We start from the raw sequence: 10,692 nt of genomic DNA, 5'->3' as shown, positions 1-10,692 counted from the left end.
CCGTCAGCGGGTCGTCTTCTCGCAGACATTCGATTCACCGTGATGTAAAACAGAGAATGTGCCGTTTTTATAGTGCCAGGCAGTGCTGGAGGACGTAATCCAGGTCCAAAGTAAATGTACTAATACCACACCGAAGTAAAAGGCCTGCATTGAAAATGTCACTTCAGTAAAAGTACGTCATCAGGAAAATGTTTTTACAGAATTAAAATATGCAGAGAGACAGTGACAGCTATAGTAATGTGTGTTATATGATTATTATTGCTCATGCATTACTATTAACGTTATAGTTGGTTAAGGTGGAGCAAATCTTTTTATTATTGTGCATAGGACTGCGACTAATTACTATTATCTTTACGGATTAATCTCCTGATTATTTCCCTGGTGACTCGATGGATTGAAGTGATGAATGTCTTTTGAAACCAGGAGCACGAAGTCCCACATGTTTGTTTTGTCCAAACAGTAGTACAAACCTCCAGAATAGACTATTAGATTACACATTTAAATTGATTTAAATTAATCAAATAAAAAACGGCACAAATGTTCGGTATTTTCGCTTGATGTGTGACCGTAACCATAAATCAATGATGAATATAGTTTAATTTTCTGATTGGTAGTTTCATCCCCGATTAGATGATTTGAAAGTCAAAAGTTGTCGACTTGGTTAAGCTTAAAGAAGAAAAAAAACAATGTTTTGTGTTAAGGTAACAACGCAACAGCGTTAGGTAACACAACTAGTGTCTATCAATAACAGCACAGGTGTTATGTAACGTTACCTAGCAACCATAAAGTCAACACTGCCAAAAATAAAAAAGATTTTCCAGCATCTGGGTTGCTTCCATAATTGATAGATTATAATTATAGTTAGTAATGGTTTTCTTTCCTACCGATTAGCCCGAAGCTAGCGATGGGCACAGAGCAGGCTCGCTTAAGGTGGACAGACTTTTAAGGTGGACCAACTTTTCTCGCGACTAGTGACAAGCCGCTCCGCTGAGATTTTAAACATTTGTTTTAAATTTCTTCTCACCTTTTAACTGATGGCATCAATCCTTAAAAAAATCTTGTTATCGGTTTATGGTTAACATCCCTAGTGATAGTAAATTAAATATCTTAATCCACCAAAGAGCTAACCAACGCTTTCCTACATGTTTTTGAAGCTTTTCTCCACTAAACCTTGATAAGAGGTGAAGGACCAAAGAGGCCTGAGGTTTGAAAGAAGGTTGTGATGGACTCGCTCGCTGCACACTGTCCGTGTGTTTGTTGTTGTTTTTTGTTTCCCGTCCTTCCAGTTTGTTTTGTATTCATGAGAGGAATCTAAAAATAGATCCATGCCTCCCATCTCTCTCCCTCTCTGTATCTCGGACAGGAAGTTGTTCTGTTATTCACCCTAAACACTCGTTTCCTGCTTCACACGTTCTCATTCAAATTTGGCTGCATGCTCCTCTTTTTGTCCCCCCCTCATTATACAATCTTTGTACTGTATCCACGTGTTAGCTATTATTAGCAACCACATAGCCAAATTCCCTATTATTCCATTTCCATGTTTAGACTTCTTCCTCAGTAGTAAACTGTGAACTTGTTCCCGTTTGTGTCAACGGCCGGCTGATGGCCGGCTGCCCGAGTTCAGCAAGCCTTTTGCCTGTGAGACTGAGCTGAGGGAGTCGTTGCCAAAATATTTGATACAGCTCCTACTAACAGATCGGCTTTTGATTGATCGGATTATGTTTACAATTTTATATATATATATATACGACTTACATTAAGTGCATTCAACCATGAAAACAACAAGAATCGAGAAAGCCAAACTTTCTTGGTAATTTATTGATTGTTTAAGTCATTTATCAAGCAACAAGACTAAGATTTTGAACTGTTTGGCATTCGCTGCTATTTTATAGACTAAATATCTCATAAATTAATCTTAAACCACCTTTTTAGATCATGAAAACAATCATTATTTACAGCTCCAAAGATCATATTTCTCCTTCTTCGTGATAAAGCCTGTTGCATTAATGGAACATGTGCTTCGTCGGCCTCCACGGGTTACTGCTGGCTCCAAATCCTTCATCTGTGTTTACATTGACCTCTGGTTTCCCGTCATTTCGAAACTAAATCCACTTGCAGAGACTTGAAGCTTGTTTCAGACGGAGACGATACATCAAAGTCAACATACACGCCCCTTTATTTTCTTTTGTCAAATCATTGTCATCAGCGTAACTGTTCGAGAAACTCCCTGTTGGTGCGTTGACGGACACTTAGACATCTGAACATGTGAGAGACGAGCGACTGAAAAACCTGGGCTGGAAAAGGTATTCGGAGTCTTTTGCTGAACACCACAATGTAAGAGTGCTCTAAATGTTGCTTAAATGCGAGGGACTTTTAACTGGCTATAACTGTCTCAGTTTATTAGTAATGGCTCTATAGGACTTACATAAGTAAACCAGACAAGGCTACTCCTATGTAGTTATTCTTAATACTCGTCATCGGTGACACTGGGTCGCATCCTGCCCGAAATCGGATAAAATCATGCAGGTTCACCAGAAAGTCCTTCAATCCCAAATACCACCCGCGGCTCCCCAGTGTGCCGCTCTGACACATTGTGCATTGGCTGGGACCGAGACAGCTGTGTCCACAGCGCACAGGTTGATCTTTCTAAAGGCTTTTTCTTGCAGCAACCAAAAGCATGGAGGTGCATCCTTGCGTCCGCCTCTCTGTGTGCACAAGGGGCAATCGGTTCTGTTTCTTGGTGGTGAGAGGATTAAACAAATAAAAACAAAAGATAATCAACGGGAAAAGTTTCTCCAGAGTGGATGAAAACAGACTTGAGTTAATGTCGACTACCAAACAAGTGGTTTCCACCACCCAAAGTTCTTTCAACTAGCTGTTTTGAAGTAAAGCCTTTTTCGGTAGACTGTGTGTGTGTGTGTGTGTGTGTGTGTGTGTGTGTGTGTGTGTGTGTGTGTGTGTGTGTGTGTGTGTGTGTGTGTGTGAGTGTGAGAGTGAACAGGAGTGCTGAAGAACCAGCCTTTTGATCTTCTCAGCCACATTTTCACCAATGCATATTATTGTATACTGTTCCTGTTAAATGAATGAGATTAATGACCTTTCTCTCTCTGTCTCTCCAGGTGTTTTACCTGTTGCTAATGGTGCTGTAGAGTCCTCAGTCTCCTCTGACTGACTGACCACAACCGGACACACACACACACACACACACACACAGACACAGGTAGCCATGGAGAGTGGACCTCTGGGAATGGACACCAACATTGCTCCAGGTGGGGAATCTGACATCAAGGGAAACTCTGGCTTTGTGTGGGTGGTGTGAGACGCTCCGCATGCCGGTTACACAGAGGGAAGACAAACATTGTTAATTTGCACAAACCGCTCACATTGCAATGATACAATGGCGGTTGAAAACCGTAAAAAAAATCTCTTTAAACAGTTGCAATAGTTAGCTAAAAAAATAATAAACATAAGTCAAAGAATTGATTATAAACGGTTGTAATAATTAGCAAAAAAGTAACGGATTAACAGTTGGAATAATTGGCCATCTTGTTAGCTAGACTTTCAGGTTGCATGTGCTCGCTCAGCTCGTCTCACCTGCTGCGTGTGTTTGTATTGAATCAGTTGCGGTTTCTGTTTGTCAGGTTGAGTCGGCCAAACCTGATTGAGGACAAAATATTCCTGCTGTCTGACAGATTGTGTGCTTGATTGGTCCTCAGGTCCCCGAGTGCAGTCAAACTGCAGCTTAGCCTTTCTGCGGCGCCGGGCCTGGGCCCAGAGCAAAGACTCCACCTGGCAAGAATCAGAAGCAGAGAGCTGTGGCCCCCAGGGGCCCCAAGAGAACCAGGGGGACGGGGGAGAACCGAGACCCTCCGAAGAACCAGGTTCGTCTGAGCTAAACTGTCACGATGTTGTTATGGTGGTCATAGCTGAGTGCTAAAGTCAGTGCTAAATAGGGCAAATTATCAAACATCTTGAAATCAGTATCGCCCTATATTTTGTCTGATAAGCAACAAGAAATAACAGAACAGAAAGGCTGGTAGTAAATGCATTTTAGGTTCCTTGGAGGCGATAGCCTTATTTCAATTCACACATTGTTATGCACATTTGAAAAACCGTTCTGTCGCACATGGGTTCGATTTCCCCCGGTTTTCCACCTCTACTCCTTCTGCTCGGTTTACTGGCGGATGACAGCCATGCAAGCCTTTATGCTGCTTTATGAAACCTGGGCGATATGGATTCATTCCTATTATACGGTATACGTGCGTAACCAAATATCACAACGGTAATATATGTTGTGGTACTACTACTTTAATACAGTAGAAAACGGTACAATCCAACCACACAAGATTCTTTACAGATTGAAAAGATAAAGGCGGAAGATTTAGCTTCTGAATCATGCTCCCTGTATTCAGTTCTTCATTACAACTTTTTCATAAATTCACCCCTTAAAGTTGAACTGTAATACATTAATTTTCACCCTTTGCGTTTGGCCACGCTAGAGTTGGGTTGGTTAGTCCAGAGTAGACTAAGATATCTCAAAAACTCATGAAACTTCGTACCGGTATTCTTGATGCCCACAGGGTGAATTCTCTTGATTTTAGGGACCCCCACCCCTTTCCTCACAACACCATGAGGTTTACATTTGAAGATTCGATAGATTGCAATGAAATCCGGAAGAACTTCTTGTCCCCTCAGGATAAATTGTAAAATGACTTTGGGGTTCCACAACTTTCCATGAAACAATACCTTGATGTATGACCTGTAAACCGAATGAACTTTCTCAACAGCCTCAGCTGTACATTGTGTCCTGTGCTAAGTTGCAAATGTTATCAAGGGAACACGCTAAACTGCTAGACATCGGCATGTTTGCATTGTCATTGTGAGCATGTTGACGTGAGCATGTAACTCAAAGTACGGCTTTGCATTAAGACATCCTCACAGAGCTACAGAGCTACTGGCATGGCAGCAGACTCTGTCTTGTTTAAACATGCACAATCCTCTCCAGTCACTAAGGATTTATTTCTTTAATTCGAAACAACTTTTGGATTATTGGACTTTGATCATCAATTGTTTGTCAAAAAGGTCAAGCGTTCACTTTTTGGTGCAGTGTTCGTTCAAAATGGGTTCAGAACAAACCGTTATTTCTAGTCTGTGGTGTTGCTGCTTGCAGCTTTCTCATGCGCCACTCATACAAACACCTCCACACTGCGCTCTCCGGGGTCCTCAGCAATACACCTGCCATGACATACAGTAGTTCTATTACCCAAGACGCAGCTACTCGCGGTCAGAAACACCGGTGGAATGCTCTCCGGTTCAGGATACAACCCCAGGGCTACACCTAACCGTCATGCAAGGTTACCCTGTGTCCGGGGCCCTCAACCAAACAGCTATGGCTTCATTATGATGTGTACATATGAACATATTGATTGATTGGTGATAGATAGAATGATTAGGGGGGAAAAATGATTAGCTGCAGACAATATTAAGCTGAGATGTTGGGTTGTATTCCAAAGTCTGGCGTCGCTTTCATGCTTTTATAGCATGTTGTAATTACTGTGTCACAAAGCATCTGCTGGCTTTAACGTGCTCATCTGTCTCTCTGTGGCAGGAGGAGTTCCTAACAACATCGCCAGCTGGCTGATTGAATGCAGGTAAAGTATCCATTCCCCTCCTGATTTAAGAACCACATGTCATATGTGACTTGGCAGATCAGTCTGCACTTGATGACTTAAAGTAAAGCTGAGAAATGTTGAACGCTGCCAGTTGATTTTCTTAGAAATGAACTGAAACCAGTGACTGCTGCTGAGAAGGAAGAAAATCAATCACAAAACTGATGGATGATTTGAAAATGATCAGCAGGAATGTACAGTAAACGGACTTGGTATTTCATGGACTGAAATATGAAGCGTATAGGATGTGGTCCTTTATATTCTGACTGACTGACATCAATAAACCTAGAGATGTGTTTTCCTGGTGTCTGGAGGTGTGTGTGTTTAGTAGCGTTCTTATCGGCTGCTGACGTCAAGCCACACTGCTAACACCTAGGCATACAAAACACACACACACACACACACACACACACACACACACACACACACACACACACACACACACACACACACAGGGAGCAGACCGACGCCCAGAGATAGGGCACATGGAGCAGTTAAGGCGAAGAAGGAGGGAAAGAAGCAGGAAGAAGCTAACAGAGGACGGAAAAGAAAGGCAGAAAAAAGAAAGGAGAGTAAACAGAGGAGGGGTTTCTCCTGCTGTGTCAATACTGTTATCACAAACACACACGGTGCTCGCTGCTGTCACTCACAACCCTGTGACACAAGCGCTCTGACATGTCCTCTGTAACGTCACCGTGGTAACATGACCGCCAGACGCAGAATCACAGGTCCCTATAGCAACGGCCGGCTTGAGGCCAACATGGCCGCCGGTGGAAAGTAGGAGGAGAAGCAAACACTGCGGCTGCGCACTGTTGCACAAGCATCTGTGTGTTTTGTGTGTGTTAAATGGTGGCAGGAAGTTTTGTCCCATTGATAAGAGTGGCGGGTTGTGTAACAGCTCGGTGTTCCCAGCGTTCGGCTGCAGGCAGAAGCTCAGACCCGATAGCTTACGGCCACTATCAACTCGCCTGAGCTTTCAGCTAGTTAACCTGGGACAACTAGTCTGGTCAGTACACCTGGAATGGGTACCAAAAAAACAGCCTGGGGTATTTCATCTTGCCTGGTCAGTAGTGGACTACAATAAGTAGCCTAGTCTGACCAGGACTTAGCCTGAGATAGTTAGCCTTTGCCTGACAGGCAGTTAGCCTGTGTTACTCAGTTAGCCCTGAAGGCAGTTAGATGGATGGTGTTACTTGGCTTTAACCCTGCGTTACTTAGACGTAACCCGATTAGGCAGTTACGCTGTGTAACTTAGCCATATCCTGACAGGAACTTAGCCGGTGTTACTTAGCCTGACCTGACATGCAGTTAACCTATGCTACTTAGCCTGACTTACTTGGCCTGACGAGCAGTTAGCATTGCGAAAGCTGTCTTTCACCTGACAGGTAGCGAATGTTGGGATGGTTAACCTTCGCCTGACAGGTGGTCAGCTTGGAGATCGCTTTTCCTTCTTCTGACCTGCAGTTAGTGCTGCGATATCTGGCCTTCACCTGACTGGGAGATACTTTTTTGTATCTTAGTCTGACTGGCAGTGTGGGTCGTTATCCCTCAACCGACACGCACTTAACGTTGTGATAGTTAGCGTAGGTCAGTACTTCACGTAGGCTAAGCCTGTTTGGACTGTGCCTTCAGGTATTTTTAAATTAGTTAAATTTAGCAGTAGAATAATGAGCAAACACACAAGCATCAAATATGTTCTATACAAGCATGCACACTGGCTGTCTGTTTATGCTTTTCATGGTCGATCTAAGTTTTGGATTTATGTATAACTCTGTCTCTTTGTGTCTTCTCCAGGACTCCCCTAGGAGCCTCTCTAGATGATCAGACTGCTTCTCCCAGTAGAGGTAATCCACATTGACTGCGTGCTGTTTATATATTACATTGTCGGGACTCAAACCTGTTAGGGACCTTTTCTGGTATATGACTAAATACTTGAAACCAGCCATCACAACGTAGTTGGAATTAGTTTTAACAATTTGTCTCAGAATTTATAGTGAAATTTCTCTCTGTTACTATTGATGTGTTACTTCAGGCATTTCACAACTTTACGGCTGTGTGTGTGTGTGTGTGTGTGTGTGTGTGTGTGTGTGTGTGTGTGTGTGTGTGTGTGTGTGTGTGTGTGTGTGTGTGTGTGTGTGTGTGTGTGTGAGAACAGGAGTGCTGAAGAACGGCTGCAGCTTTGAAGATGACCTTTCACTGGGAGCTGAAGGTCAGTACAGAGAACAACTCACAATACAACTAAGATTACAGATTTGAGCTCATTGTTCAGAGTTTTCCACCATGTTCTAATTTTGTATTTTTACTCGCACCCCAAACTTAAGAAAGACTTTGACATTTTGGAAAATGCTTTTGTTCTACATCTTACCTAAAGTCAGATGATAACTGGATATTGGTAAGGCTTTCCTCCAAATATCAACGAGATGAATCTTTAGTCAAGAAAGACAATCATTAACTGCAAAGCTGACTAAGGAAAATACAAAAGTGTGAGGGCAACAGATTTGATTATTTATTCCTACCCCAACAACCCCTTTATCTCCATAATACAAAATACAATACCACAAGGTGTTAAGATACATTGACGGTGGGTTTTATCCGACAGGAACAGTGAGTTCACATGTTGAGTGTGATACAGGACAAGTCCGTTGTCCCTATCTGTTGTTAATGTGGTCCAACAATAGTCTCAACAAAAATGTCACCAAACATCAACAATTCACCTTTTTAGTTCTTGGTTATCTTAAGCAGGACTAATGGGCTATGATATAAGGTAAAATAATATTTTAATGTGAGCAGTTAGCAAGGTTCAAGATTAAAGGTTCAGTTTCATTGTCATTATATAATGCAGGATATGCAAGTTAAAGTAACACACTTAGGGTCATAAAAGTGTAAATGAGTGTAGTGCAAAGATAATGCATTGCTTTATGCAAAAGAAGATAGCAAAGGTTCTGTCAAACATTCACAGATGCAGTGCAATGTATAGAGAAGTGTGCAATATACAAAACGTGTCGATAGCATACAATCCCGTGGCGAAGTGCAGAGCTGGTATGGCTTCTCAATAACTCCACCGGTCGGAGTGACTGATGAAGTAACAACATTGAAGAAGTTACAGCTGTATTTGGAGAGTGTGGACACTTTGCATATGTCATAAAAGGAGAGCAGTGTGGGTTGATTAAGTGTGTGGTCGAGAGAGAGAAAGAGAGAGAAAGATGCGCTTGGAGCAAACGGCTGTTGGAGATCGAAGCATCGAAGAAATTAATGGTAAAGTTGCTTTGCTTCAGTAGATGTACAGTGTAGGCTTCAATGTGTCCCTGAGTAAGTGCTGTAGCTCACCCAAGTGAGCATCAACTTCGGCCCTGCAAGCTAAACAAAGTCCCCCCTGTGCTTCCCGACCACTTAGTCTTGTTAGGCTTAAAATCAGCATTAGAATTATTAGGGGGGAAAACAAATAATGAATTATAAGCTTTATGAGTATTAGTTGACCATTTTGTGTTTGTGCCGAAAACTAATCGTTTGATATAATAACAATAAAGCTTGATCCGATGTGTAAGAATGAAGATGTCTCACAAACAACAGTGTCAACAGAACATGTGTGATACACAACGATACACCGCTCCTGTGTGTGTGTGTGTGTGTGTGTGTGTGTGTGTGTGTGTGTGTGTGTGTGTGTGTGTGTGTGTGTGTGTGTGTGTGTGTGTGTGTGTGTGTGTGTGTGTGTGTGTGTGCGCGTGTGTGCGCGCTCATTCCTCTGAGCTGCTCTGAATTCATCGGTAATGGCTCGGACAGCTTGTGTGTTATTGAGTTAACAATAGACTTTAATGACTTCATGTCGAACCACCCAACACTGACATGTGGGAATGTGTGTGTGTGTGTGTGCGAGAAGGGACAGCTGGTGGACTCTGGAGCGGAATAGATGCTAACTAGAAAGTGCATTTACTATTTTTTTTTTTTTAAATGCATTGGAATGCTGAAAGCTTGTAGCTGAAACATTTAAAAAACTACCTGCTGAAAAGTGTTGAAGCCCAAAAGCATTGAACTGAACTGCTGAAAATCGACGTGAGGTGATCAGGTTGGCAGTCACCAGTCTGTTGGTTACATTGGTGTCACCGAGTGTCCTTTCACTCTGAACTGAGAGCTCATTCGCCAAAGAACAGACACACTTTTAATTTGTATTAAGTTTTGTGGTTTCTACCAACTCCTGCAGGAAATATCTGTCTCTTAAGATGCTAAATGCTCCAGGGTGTTGCTAACTGTTTTTCTCCTGTTTGTACACTGTAGTAGTGTACAGTTGTGTAAAGTTGCCCTAAAACATCCTCTGCTTTTTATGGTCTATTTGACTCTAAATGAGCATAATTTACCAAATGAACATCATGCTGTATTGAAGAAGACTTGAAACTAGAGTTAAACTCATGTTTACAATGTTTACTGAGGGAATAAATCAAGAGAGAAATAAACATTTTCTCATAAACTTCTATACATTCAGTCTTCTTTTTGCAACCAGAGGAGTCGCCGCCCTGCTGGACATTAGAGAGAATGCAAGTTTAAGGCATTGGTGTGGAGGTTGTCACCCGGCTCTAACCTTTCATACAAGTAGTCATGTGATTCATTGCCAATATAAAAAATCTTGATTATACCCCATTACGTAAATGTTTACACATGACTGTAGAATGCTGTGTGTCATATAGCAACATTTACCAAACAGAAAATAATTCTGTTTGGTAAATAATAAACATATATTCAATTAGACAAAGGTACAATAACTGATATTAATGCATTGAATCTTTTATTTAATATCAAACTGAAGACTAATGTTGAGGCGTTTGGTGAGTGTGGCGTGACTTAAAATGTCTCCTCAGTTGATGCCACCAGGACCACAACCGTTTTCCATTTGAGCTGACTGGCTTTGTGTTTTTGCATTAGGATGAAACTGTAATGGTACCATTTTTAGATTATGGTTAAGTTTTTGTAGAAAACCTATTTAGTTGAGTGGCTGCGGCTACTACTTGTCATCGGCCTAAAGCTCAGCCCA

This window comes from Taurulus bubalis, assembly GCF_910589615.1.
Source record: "Taurulus bubalis genome assembly, chromosome: 15".
NCBI classification, from domain to species: Eukaryota; Metazoa; Chordata; class Actinopteri; order Perciformes; family Cottidae; genus Taurulus; species Taurulus bubalis.
Note: the sequence above shows the minus strand (reverse complement) of the source record.